General features: G+C 38.1%; 1 protein-coding gene across 6 annotated transcripts in view; it reads left to right on the top strand.

Moving 5' to 3' along the window:
* The window catches only part of USP54 (ubiquitin specific peptidase 54), a 133864-nt gene that overhangs the window by 23986 nt on the left and 95956 nt on the right, over nucleotides 1-13922 (top strand). The window contains exon 1 of one of the 6 annotated variants that reach the window (XM_053909553.1): nucleotides 959-1052. The exons of the other annotated variants lie outside the window; for them this stretch is intronic. The gene's annotated coding sequence lies outside the window, so the exon portion shown is untranslated. Of the gene's footprint in view, nucleotides 1-958; nucleotides 1053-13922 lie in introns of those variants that run through there. 6 annotated transcript variants of the gene reach the window in all.

The raw sequence follows: 13922 nt of genomic DNA, 5'->3' as shown, positions 1-13922 counted from the left end.
CAAGTCCCTTGCCATCTCTCAAAGGTAACCACTAATTAATTTGATATTTCTCTAAGTAGTTTAAACCCCTTGGTCAGCCTATTAGTATTAGAAGCTTATCATGGAAGAAGTAAAAATACTGTAGAAGTCCTGTGGAAGGCTAAGGTGGGAAAGGATATGTTTTAGATTTTTTTTTTTTTAAGTTGAAAGCCCAGTTCAGCGCCCATTAGAGATAGTTGTACATAAAAGTGCACAGAAATAATTTGTTGAGTGACTGTATGGTACCCAGGCACTTCTGACTAAAGACATTTAGTACCAACATATTATTTTGAAATGATGTCTACATATCTTTTGGGTTAGGATTGTTATGCACTTTACCAATAAATAGACAGCTATGGCAGAGTAAATGTTTTCTTAAAAGTAGTGAAACTAGCAGACTTCCAGCATTTAACTCTAATTGCATATAGTGCATTTAGCTGCTTTGGTTAATTGAGACTTGTAGACAGGACAAACAATAAGAGAGGTGTAGAAGCATTACAATTCCTGGTTCTGGAAAATGAGTTGTAAATTCTGAAAAACCAACCAACCAACCAACCAACCCCCAGGTAATTCTGTTAAGGTCTGATTCTGGGCAAGGACCTGTTGAAACAAACAGCTCAATACTCACAGGGTAACAGTGAAGGACCTGACCTCCACTGTAGCTGAAAATGAAATACTTCTCTGGTGAGGCCATAATAGGAACAGCAAGTAGTAGCTGCTGCTGCTGCCACTGCTGCCTGAACTTTGTGGCTGTGTGAAGTGGCTAGAGCAGGAAATGCTTCCATGGCACCAGGCGTGTATAAGGAAGGACTTGTTCTGACTCTGGCCCAGTGGTTGCACAGGTTGTGGGTGTCACTTTAAACATACAAAGACCTGTTTGCTGGAGGAGGAGCGGCTTCCTGAGGATCAGGTGCGCATCAAGGGATGAGCTCATCCTTCTAACCAGACCTGCTCTAGACGCTGAGTGAATGTTTTCCTAATTGCAAGTCCTGCAGCTGCCAGAAGCAGGAAATGGTTGAAGCTTCAGGCACTTTGTGAGTAGCAAAAAAATAGAAGTGATTTGGGAGTCTTCTGAAACATGTGGCTGTGAATATCAGGTTGAAGGTGACACACATGGACACTCAGTCTTTCTCTAAGTTGAGGATTGCAGTAAAGTGTGTGGTGGGTTGCTGAAAGATTTGGTGGTGCTAACTTTAAGGATTCTTTTTGAAGTGACTTAATAATTTGTTTTTTATCTGTCTTGTTTGATTTTGTTGCTCTGGGACTTAAGACTTCTGGGGGCTCCCTTTTTAATTTCCAGGAATCTTTACAGATTTTTTTAAGCGTTAGTTGATGGAATTTATCCTACTTTTGAAATCTATTGTGCTGGCTTTCAGAGACCTATGCATGATTCTATTCTGTTTTAATTTATCAAAACTATTCACTTCAAGTCTCTTTAAAATGAAATTGGTTTTAAAAAGAAAGATCCATTTTTTATTACTTTTTATTAAAATTTTAATTTTGAGATAATTCTAGGTCATGTGGAATTGAGAGATCTGATATACTCTTTAGCCAGTTTCCTGGAATGGCAACATCTCGCAAAATTATAGTGCAATAATCACAACCAGGATATTGACATTGATACAATCAGCACAGTATCCAGCATGTTGCCCTTTTCATAGCTGCATCCACTTCTTTTGCACCACCCCTTCTTTAACCCCTGTCAAACCCTAATCAAAAAATCAATTTTTAAGCAAGAAATTTTATGTGAATCTTAAGTAGTTTATTAGAAATCCACATAGCCTTAATGAAAAGAGCCCTGTACTGTGATAGGAGGTTTTGGTTCATTGTAGTAGCTCTTTGACCTTGGGCAAATAATTTCTCTGTGCTTCAGTTTCCTTATGCATAAAACAGGAGAATAGCATATTAATTTCTATCTAACCTATTTATAGGATTTTGAGATATTGTAAAGTTCTTTCAAAAAATAAGTTCTATATAGATTAATATAGGTAATGAGGATGATAGTTTTCAAACTAGAAAGTATGAAGCAAGTTGTCAACTAGAAACTGAAGCCCAGGATATTGAGAGTGAACATTTTATTTATTTTTTTAATTAAAAAAATTATTTTGAGAGAGAAAGAGAGAGAGCAGGGGGAGGGGCAGAGAGAGGGAGGGAGAGAGAAAATCCCAAACAGGCTAGTACGGAGCCCCATGTGGGCTCAAACTCACGAACTGTGAGATCATGACCTGAGCTGAAATCAAGAAGTACTGCACTTAACAGACTGGGCCACCCAGGTGCCCCAAGAGTGAACATTTTAAAATGAATTTAAATCTTCTGGCTCAATCGAATTTCAGAGTGCTGAAATTGACTGATGATGTCAGAGCCACTGTTGTTAATTTTAAGAAATCATAAAAACCAAAGAGAGACCTATGTTCTGATATCCAAAAAGAGGAAGGTAGTTGGAAAGCTGTAAAATGGATGTGAAATCCTGGAAAAATTCAATTATAAATGATTAAACAGATGATATGGGGTATTAAACAAAAAGATCTCTCAAAAATAAAATAAACTTTATTTTTATTAAAATTTTTTTTCAATGTTTATTTATTTTTGAGAGAGAGAGACAGAGCACGAGCTGGGGAGGGGCAGAGAGAGAGAAGGAGACATAGAATCCAAGGCAAGCTCCAGGCTCTGAGCCTGATGCAGGGCTTGAACTCATGAACTATGAAATCATGACCTGAGCTGAAGTCGGACGCTTAACTGACTAAGCCACTCAGGTGCCCCTCAAATAAAATTATTAAAAAAAAAGGGGAGTGCCTGGGTACCTCAGTCACTTAAGCATTTGACACACAGTTTCACAGTTTTTCATGATATATTTGATACTGATATGTGGTAAAATATGGTTTGGTTGATTAATTAAATGTGTAGAAGATTGAATAACTGTACCCATTTAGATTCTTGGCTTCACCAGGAAAGTCTCTGGTGGATTATCTTTGGGCCTTGGATAGAGTAAAAATTAAAACAAACAAAAAACAAACATGTTAATCAGATATGTAAGTATTGCAAAGCTACGGTTAATATGACAGATGATGAATAAAACCTTAAAAATTATATCTATAGGATGAAATCATGGGCCCAAACTGAAGTTAAATTTAACAGAGATAATCCCTATGTTTAAATTCAAAACCTCAAATGCACAAGAACAGGATAAGGAAGAGCTGATTGTAGTAGTTAATATGGAAGATATCTGGGAATTTTGGTTAATCAATAATATAACAGGAACTGACTATGCAATGTCACTGCTAAAAACACCTCCAACTGTTTTACCAGAAGCTTATCCAGGACACAAAAGTATTGGTTCTAATATATTTTTCTGCTATTTGTATATTTATTTAAGTAGACACTGACAAAAAGTATTCCAAGGAAGGCAGACAGAACCATAAATGGTATAGGAAACTGTTGGGACTTGGGGATGGAAGTGTTGATAAGTTTTAAAACTGCAAAAAATAATAAAACACCCATAATCTTACCACTCAGAATTAACCACTATTAACCCTCTCTCTTAGAAATAAAACATTTCAGGGGCGCCTGGGTGGCTCAGTTGGTTAAGCGTCTGACTTCGACTCAGGTCATGATCTCACAGTCCGTGAGTTCGAGCCCTACGTCGGGCTCTGTGCTGACAGCTCAGAGCCTGGAGCCTATTTCCGATTCTGTGTCTCCCTCTCTGACCCTCCCCTGTTCATGCTCTGTCTCTCTCTGTCTCACAAATAAATAAATGTTAAAAAAAAAAAATTAAAAAAAAAAAAAAGAAATAAAACATTTCAGATAAAGCCAAAGCTCCTTTCCTTCTCCTCCCTACAAGGAACTCTATCTTATTTTTATCAAGGTAATACATGTGCATAGTTTCAAAAGTTCAGATAGTATTATATGCTTAGAAGGAAATAAAGCAGTTATCCCACCCCTAGAGGAAACTATACTTTTATGTCTTAACATATATCTATATATTTTTAAGTAGGCTCCACACACAGCATGGAGCCCAATGCGGTGCTTCAACTCATGACCCTGAGATCAAGACCTGAGCTTAACCAAATGAGCCACTCAGGCACCCCTGTCTTAAATATTTCTAATAGTAAAGTTATATCACTTGCTTTTAAAAAATATTTAATAGGGCGCCTGGGTGGCTCAGTTGGTTAAGTGTCCGACTTCAGCTTAGGTCATGATCTCACAGTCTGTGAGTTCGAGCCCCACATCAGGCTCTGTGCTGACAGTGCAGAGCCTGGATCCTACTTCAGATTCTGTGTCTCCCTCTCTCTCTGCTCCTCCCCTGCTCATGCTCTGTCTTTCTCTGTCTCAAAAATCAATAAAAACATTAAAAAAATTTTTTAAAATATTTAATATATATGAAGTGAAGTGCTATAGAAGATGAGCTTTTGATTGTTTTAAATGCATATATGTCTTTTCCCTTATATTCTCAATATGGCTATGTAATTTGGGGGGGGTTAAGTAATTATTTTTTATCTTACACAAATATTGAACTTGAGCTATATAATGTACAATGATTATAATCATCTTATACAACTTTTGACTTTCCATAGGCATAATAATTGTCTTGTTTTAATTGCTCAGTTTTTAAAATTCAGATTACTATATCATTCCCAGATTGTCAGCCAGGACCATAAAACTCTGCCCCATTGATTAAAATCCAATAGATAATTTATCAATTTTTTTTTTAACTCTTAGAGGCCTACTTTGTATATTCTGTATATTCTATATTCCACTCCAGCATGGGTTAGTTGTTAGGTAGGCCTGCTTTACAATTCTCACCCTGAGATTTCCTTTCACAGTCATCCTGGGAATTCTGTTTCCTGAATTACATGTCATTTTCTTTCTTGGTTTACTCCCTCATTTTGGTGTAACACATCCTCTAGAAGCTTTCTGAGAGTTAACATTCACAGGAATTAAATTGTTTGAAAACTTGCATATATGAGAATATTTTTATTTTACCCTCAGTATTAAATAATACTCTATTTGGGAATAGAATTTTCTGTTGGAAATTATTTTCTCATTATTTTATTGTATTATTAAAATTTTTTTTAATGTTTATTTATTTTTGAGAGAGAGAGAGAGTGTGAGCAGGAGAGGGGCAGACAGAAGGAGACACAGAATCCAAAGCAGGCTCTAGCTTCTGAGCTGTCAGTCCAGAGCCCGACAGGGGGCTAAAAATCACGAAATGCGAGATCATGACCTGAGCCGAAGTTGGACGCTTAACTGACTGAGCCATCCAGGCTCCCCCATTTTCTCATTATTTTAAAGGTATTGCTATTCCTTTGTTGCCTGTGAACAGTCTAATATTCTTTTTATTTTATTTTTATATAAATGGTAGTTTATTAGCAAATAAATAAAAGTGTATGATTTCTAGTAAAACAGATTGGGCATTTGCAACACATAATACATTTACTTCAGAATAGAAAATGTGTTAAAAAAATTTTTTTGATATCTATTTTTGAGAGAGAAAGAGTGAGTAGGGGAGGGGAGAGACAGAGAGGGAGACACAGAATCCAAAGCTCTGAGCTGTCAGCACAGAGCCTGACACGACACTCAAACCCGTGAGCAGTGAGATCATGACCTGAGCTGAAGTCAGATGCTTAACCAACCGACTGAGCCACCCAGGTGCCCCCCAAAATGTAGTGTTTTTATATGCCCTAATTCTTATCAAGGAATTGGGATCTGACCACTGAAGTGTTCTATCATTCTTTTTAAAGAAAACCTTTTTGGGGGGTGCCTGTATGGCTCAGTTGGTTAAAGGTTTGGCTTTGGCTCAGGTCATGATCTCACGGTTCATGTGTTCAGACCCCACGTCCAGCTCTGTGCTGACAGTGCAGAGCCTGATTGGGATTCTCTGTCTCCCTCTCTGTCTGCCCCTCTCCCCCTCATGCTTTCTCTCTCAAAAATAAATAAACCTAAAAAAAAACACACCTTTTTGTTGTTGTTGTTGCTAAATATACATAGCATAAAGCTTATCATTTTAACCATGTTTAAAAAAAAATTTTTTTTTTTTGAAAGAGAGACAGAGTGTGAGAGGGGGAGGGGCAGAGCAAGAGGGAGACACAGAATCTGAACAGGCTCCAGGTTCTGAGACTCAGGGCTGGAACCCACAAGCCGTGAGATCATGACCTGAGCAGAAGTCAGATACTTAACTGACTGAGCCACCCAGGCACCCCTCATTTTAATAATTTTTAAGTGTATAGTTCTGTGGCATTAAGTACATTTACATTGCTGTGCAACCTGATGCCATTCTGATTTCATTCCTTTGTATGTTACCTTTTTTTTTCTTACTCTCGAGAAACTTACAGAATTTTCTCTTTATTCTTAGTGTTTTACAATTTAGTGCCTTTAGTGTGGATTTTTAACTTCATTGTGCTAGGGGCTTTAACTTATCTTAAAATCTGGCTATTTTTTGTACTTTTTCTTGGATATTTTTCTCTTTTTCTAGAAAGCCTGAATTGATTCTCTGATTTTTATTCTATTATCTTTTCTATTTCTCTGTATTTGTATTTTATTTTTTGGGAGATTTCCTTAAATTTGTCTTTCAAATCTTTCATTGAACTTTATATTTCTTGTTTTAGAGATGCAAAATCATAACTCTCTGAGAAATACATTTTAGGTTTTTAAATTTTCTTGTATTCCCTAGATTATCTACTTCCTTTAAGCTACCCCATGCCCCTCCCCCCCCCTCCCGCTTTGAGGTACCATCAGATGTTTGTATTTATAGGCATTCTTCGGGGCTGGTCAGTTTTCCCAGATGGAAGTCCTCCAGTTTCCTGCCTGAGGAGTTTGAAGTCTGACTACCAGTGCTTTGGTGCTGAGAGGCAGAAGGGGGCTGGGGATCTCTCCATTTAGTATATAGACTTCACTTAATCTTCTCAGTGTTTTTAAAGATTTAGCTTTTTATTAAATTAAAAATTTCCCTAGTTTTAATAAGGCATCTCACGCAGGTTAGCTGTGTCTAATGTCCCACAATCACACCCTCTCTGGTTTATACTTCAGAAAGTAAACCTAAAGTCTTCAGAGCATTTGCCTGGCTGTATTGGGTTGAAAGACAGAATTTGAAGCATCTAACTGCTTCTTAAACACATTTTTAAATTGCTTTTCCATTTTTAAGTTCCACCCCACATTCCCTTCTGCAAAGATCCAATTCCTGAGCATTTCCTGGGTTATGTAGTAGGAGTATGTATACTTCTGTTTGCCAACATTTACCCTCTGGTTCTTACACTGGTATGTTAATCAATTACCACACATTTATCTGCTTTCCAGCTTCTAATATTTTGTTTAAATTCTACTCCTTCAGTCATTTACGTTCCCAGTTTCTTTGTCCTTGTGGATTTTTACCTTTTGTATTACTTTACTCTTATTTATAGTGAAGACTTAATTTAGGAGGGAGTAGAGGTAAATGGGTTTAATTCACATATTTCCATTTTTTATAATTTTGTATACATATAAAATGTATCCACAACTAATATATAGTAGTGCTCTGTGTGTTTGAAAATTTTACATATAGGGGCACCTGGCTGGCTCAGTCAGGAGAGCATGCAGCATGTAACTCTTGATCTTGGGTCAAGCCCCATGTTGGGTATAGAGATGATTTATTTTTAAGTAATAAATATAATAAAAAGTAGAAATAAAATCTTAAATAAATAATTAAAAGGGTGCCTGGGTGGCTCAATTGGTTAAACGTCAGCTCTTTTTTTTTTTAATGTTTATTTTTGAGAGAGAGAGAAGGAGATAGACAGAACATGAGTGGGGGAGGGGCAGAGACAGAGAGGGAGCCACAGAATTCGAAACAGGCTCCAGGCTCTAATCTGTCAGCACAGAGCCTAACGCAGGGCTCAAACTCGGGAACCGTGAAATCATGACCAAGAGCTGAAGTGGGACGCTCAACCGACTAAGCCACCCAGGCACCCCAAACATCAACTCTTGATTTCAGCTTAGGTCATGATCTCATGGTTCCTAGGTTTCAGCTGTGAATCAGACTCTGCCCTGGCAGTGCGTAGCCTGCTTGGGATTCTCTCTCCCTGCCCCTCCCCTATTTGTTCTCTCTCTGTCTCTCAAAAGTAAATAAATAAAAAAAAAAAAAAATAAGTGAATGAGTAAATGAATGAATGCATGAATAAAAAAAAATTTACCTATATGGGGGTGCCTGGCTGGCTCAGTTGGTAGAACATGTGACTCTTGCTCTCAGGGTTGTGAATTCAAGCCCCACGTTGGGCGTAGACATTACTTAAAAACAGTAAAATCTCACTGGGTGTTATATGTAAATGATGAATCACTGGGTTCTAGTCTGAAGCCAAGACTACACTGTATGTTAACTAACTTGAAAATTAAAAAATAAAAAAGTAAAATCTGTCTCAAAAATAAATAACCTTTAAAAAATTAAAGAAATTTTTCTTTAATGTTTATGGGGGGGGGGGGCGGGCAGAGAGAGAGGGAGATACAGAATCTGAAGTGCGCTCCAGGCTCTGAGCTGTCAGCACAGAGCCTGATGTGCGGATTGAACTCATGAACCATGAGATCATGACCTGAGGTGAAGTCAGATGCTTAACCAACTGAGCCACCCAGGTGCCCCAAAACTTAAAAAGATTTAAAAGGTCAGAGAGATTATATGGCATTATACCATGATGTGAATCTAGTTAACATAATCTTTGGGAAGGAATATTCTAGGGTATTTACTTCTTCATTTTTCCTTATTTGTATATTCCATTTTTTTTTACAATAAAAATATTTTTTGTTAGAAGAAAAAATTGAGTCACTTCTAACATTTTAAAATAAGAATTAGGGGGGCATCTGGGTGGCTCAGTTGGTTAAGCATCTGACTCTTGGTTTTGGCTCAGGTCATGATCTCGTGGTCCATGGTTTCGAGCCCCATCTTGGGCTCTGTGCTGACAGTTCAGAGCCTGGAGCCTGCTTCAGATTCTGTGTGTGTCTCTCTCTCTTCCCTGCTCACGCTCTGTCTCTCAAAAATAAATAGATGTTATTTTTTAAGTTTTATTTTAGTTGAGAGAGACAGAGAGTGTGCGAATGGGGAAGGGGCAGAGAGAGGTAGAGAATCCCAAGCAGGCTCTGCGCTGCCAGTGCAGAAGCCCAATGTGGGGCTCTGTGGCTTGAACTCACCAAATCACCAGATCATGACCTGAGCCGAAACTAAGAGTCAGATGCTTAATGGACTGAGCCACCCAGGCGGCCCCAAAGGTTTAGAGGCTTACCTCCCAGGAACCAGGCACAAAGACCAGCCAAATTCTTTATTATACAATAATGTTAAAACCCAATTCTACTATTAATAACTTCCTCTAGAAAGCCTTTACAGACTTTCCAAGGGACATGTTCACTGTTATAGTTTTTCTTTTTCCCTTATTTAGACAGTGAACACTTTGAAGTTCCCCTGATTTTCGTCATCTTTGCCTCTCTAATATTAGCACTATATCTGGCTTACAGTAGTAAGTAGGCTCAGTAAGTAATGAGCTGAAGTATTTAAGATATAGCTTATGAGGAGATGAGAAGTTCAGTATAGAATTGTTAAAGATCAAATGAAATGAATAGCCTTACTTCATTCTTCTTATTCTATTCATCATCATTTGCTCTTCTTTAAATATTTATATACCTTTTTTATGTGGATATCAAATTTACAAAAGAAATAAAAAGGAGATTTTGCTTTTTAAAATAATTCATCAGGGCACCTGGGTGGCTCAGTTGGTTAAGCATCAGACTTCGGCTGAGGTCATGATCTCGTGGTTTGTGAGTTCAAGCCCTGCATTGGATTGTCTGCTGTCAGCACAGAGCCCGCTTTCAGATCCTCTTTCCCAGCTCTGTCTCTGCCCCTCCCTGCTTTCTCAGGTGCATGCTTTCTCTCTCTCTGTTTCTCTCTCAAAAATAAATAAACATTAAAATAATTCATCAACGGTCTTTAAAGAGCAACCTTTTTTATTGCATTTAAAATATACCAAATTTTCATTTACATTATTTGTGGGGACTACATTATCATATAATGTAAGTATAATCATGCTGAACATCAGAGAATCTTTGTTTCCTTCTAATCATAAGGGGGAATAAATTCTAATGTCCTCTAATTTGTCCTGTCTGTGCATAGAGCACTTAGTAAAAATGTAATAATATTCCCTAAACCAGACTCTGTTTTATAATTAAAAAATATTCTTTTAAAAAAAATTTTTTTTAACGTTTATTTATTTTTGAGACAGAGAGAGACAGAGCATGAACCGGGGAGGGTCAGAGAGAGGGAGACACAGAATCTGAAACAGGCTCCAGGCTCTGAGCTGTCAGCACAGAGCCCGACGCGGGGCTCGAACTCACGGACCGCGAGATCATGACCTGAGCCGAAGTCGGCTGCTTAACTGACTGAGCCACCCAGGCGCCCCCAAAATATTCTTTTTAAAAAATCTAAAATGTGTTATTTGAGATAGTTTCCCACTCATCTTGATTCAGGGTGCTTTTTGTGCTGCTTCTGTCTGAAGGACCATCCTTCTGTAAGCCTTGCTTTTCCTCCTGTAGGCTGGCAGAAGACAGTGGAGCAGCCAACACACAAACTACTGTTGGTGCATGGCTAAAGATGGTGGTAATGTTGTAGCACTGTGGGCACCTCACATCCATGAAGCGGGAGTTGAGGCTCTGCAGTAGGCACTTCTTGTGTTTCCTCTTCTCCTCTTCTGGGGACTGGTGGAAGATGTACTTCATGAAGGGCATGTTCTCATGGGAAGGTCATTACCTCCAGAAAGCCAAAAAACATATTCCCTTTTTTTAAAATTTATTTATTTTTGAGAGACAGAGACAGAGCGCAAGCAGAGGAGGGGCAGAGAGAGAGGGAGACACAGAATCTGAAGCAGGCTCCAGGCTCTGAGCTGACAGCACAGAGCCTGACATGGGGCTTGAACTCATGAACTGCAAGATCATGACCTGAACTGAAGTCAGATGCCACCCAGGCACCCCCCAAAAACATACTCTTAATATCTTTATAATCTTTATCTGGGCTAGTTCCCATGAGATAGTATTTCACTGGGATATATCCTTTTTGGAGTAGTGTATACAGTAGAAATTATTTGCGTGAGATTTATTTTTTTTCTGTTATGTAATTTTTCATTTGCATGAGATTTTTAAAAAATATACTACTGATTTTTAATAACTTCCTATCCTTTTTCATAAACTTTAAAACAGGTTCTGTTTTTAGAACAGTTTTAGATTTACAGAAAATTGAAATGATGGTAGAGGGTTCCATATACTTCTTCATCCAGTATTCATTATTATTAACAGCTTAGAGTAGATTTATTACAGTTAACGAAACAATATTGATACATTATTACTAACCATTTAAAATTTCCTCACCTTTTATCTAATGTCTTTTCTTTGTCCCAGGGGCCCATCCAGGATACCACATTACATTTACCAGTCATGTCTCCTTAGGCTCTTTTTGGCTGTCACAGCTTCTCACACTTTCCTTATTTTTGATGACCATAACATTTTTTTTTTAATGTTTATTTTGAGAGTGTGATTGCATACACGTCAGGGAGGGACAGAAAGAGAGGGAGAAAGAATCCCAAGCAGGCTCTGCACTGTCAGCATTGAGCCCGATGTGGGGCTCATCCCAGAAACTGTGAGATCATGACCTGAGCCAAAAGCAAGAAGTGGACACTTAACTGACTGAGTCACCAAGGTCCCCCTTGACCTTGACAGTTTTGAGGAGTATTAGGGTGCTTCTCTGTTGGAATTTGGCTGATGCTGTTCTTATAATTAGATTGAGGTTATGGGTTTTTAAGTGTGTTAACCTTAAAAATGAAAGAGTTTATTTTACCAGCAAAAATGGATTTATTTTGGAATAACAGAGAATTGCAATTCAGGCCATGCAAGCTATGGTAAAGCCATAGGCAAATCCCACAAACAAAGGAGAGGAACATTATTTTATGGAAAAAGAGGAAGTTGTGAGAGGTTGTTTGGAATGAAAGTCCATTGGAAAACTAGAGTTTAGGAGGATTTTCCATTGGCTGAATTGCAGAGTTAGTAGATTTTTTGTAGGAGATACAATGTACATCTTTCTCTGTTGGGAACTATAATTAAGGATTTTTTCCTTATGATGATTCTCTTGTTGGGTCTGTAATGGACAATTCTTACTGTAATTGACATTGAGTGGTGCAACTCTCCCTTACAGCCTACTCTTCTAGCATCCAGAGTGCACTTATTGAGGTGTCCCTTTATTAATTTTCATGGGTGGAGGATCCCAGAGATACAGAGATATTCTCATCACATCATTTCAAGGGTATACATTATTGACATGATGTATCATTGTTGATAATGACCTTAATCACCTGGCTGAGGTTGTCAGGTTTCTCCACTAAAGGTACTGTCTTCCCTTCTTTCATGCTGTACTTTTTGGAGGGAGATCTCCATACACTTAAGGAGTGGGATTTATGGTCCCCATGCTTGCAGTTGGAATATTTATATAAATTATTTGGAATTCTTATGCAAGGGAGATTTGTTCTCCATTTGTTTATTTAATCATTTCCTTATATCAGTGTGGACTCATAGATATTTATTTTGTACTTTAGGCTAAAATCAGATTTGGCTTTTGGTAGTTCATTTGGTTTGTCTCCTGTGTCCCTTTAATATACTTCTGTCACTTTAGGATTCTTGTTTTGTTTTTAACATTTCCTTACCTTCTGACATTATAAGATGCTCAGGCTCATCTTGTATATTTCCTGTCCCAGTCCTGGAATTAGCCATTTCTTCACAGAACCTTGGTTTGTTTTATTGGAGAGTGGTATTAAAAACTAAGATTCTTGGCTTCAGGTGTGGTTTTTACAACTGGGGTGTCACTGATTCTAAGCACTCTCAGCTGACAAAGTAAGTAAATGTATGTGTATATGCATACATAAAAATATTTGTAGGTGTAACCATCTGTATTTTTATTAAGTTAAACACAAGTTAATATTCTAACTCTAATTCATTACCGAATGGAACATTTTATCCTTTTCTTCCTGCTTATCTGTAATTTCCCATTCCAAAAGTGAGAAACCTTCTACTATCCGTCATTCATTTACCTAATTGTTCAGGTCCAGTAAACATGTGTAATGGTTTCAGAATTGTTAACCTGTACACCTGAGGGAAACAGCTTCATTAGCAAGGGTACGATGCTAATGTGCAGTTCCATGGGCTTTTAGTTTTACGGACTCCAGTAATTTCCAAAGTTTTTTACGTCAGTACCTTTATTCAGTATCTTCGGTGAGGTTGTTTCATAGGTTTATGTATATATTTTTTAAAGTTTATTTATTTATTTTGAGAAAGAAAAAGAGAGCATGTGCAAGTGAGCAGGGGAGGGGCAGAAAGAGGGAGAGAGAGAAGATCCCAAGCAGGCTCCGAGGTGCCAGCACAGAGCCCAATGCAGGGTTTGAACCCACCAACCATGAGATCATGACCCAAGCTGAAACCAAGAACCATATGCCTAGCCAACTGAGCCACCCAGGTGCCCTGGTTTGTATATTTTTATTATGGAAAATTTTGGGGTACCTGGGTGGCTCAGTTGGCTAAGCGACTGACTCTTGATCTTGGCTAGGTCATGATCTCATGGTTTGTAGGATCAGGCCCCACATGGGGCTCTCCACTGACAGCACAGCACCTGCTTGGGATTCTCTCTCACCTTCTCTCTCTGCCCCTCCCATGCTCATTCGTGCACATGCTCTCTCTCAAATAAATAAAATAAGATTTATTATGGAAAATTTTGAACATATACAAAAATAAGGAGAGTATAGTGAGCCTCCATGTACCCATCACCAACTTCATGAAAATTATTGAATTTCTGAAGTGAAAATTACTGACTTCATGGTCAATTGTATTTTATCTATACTCCCTCTTTACTAGTCAACATGTGATTA

Source organism: Panthera pardus, unplaced genomic scaffold (assembly GCF_024362965.1).
Source record: "Panthera pardus isolate Hobbes unplaced genomic scaffold, ASM2436296v1 HiC_scaffold_22, whole genome shotgun sequence".
NCBI classification, from domain to species: domain Eukaryota; kingdom Metazoa; phylum Chordata; class Mammalia; order Carnivora; family Felidae; genus Panthera; species Panthera pardus.
This window is presented reverse-complemented; position numbering and strand designations above follow the sequence as displayed.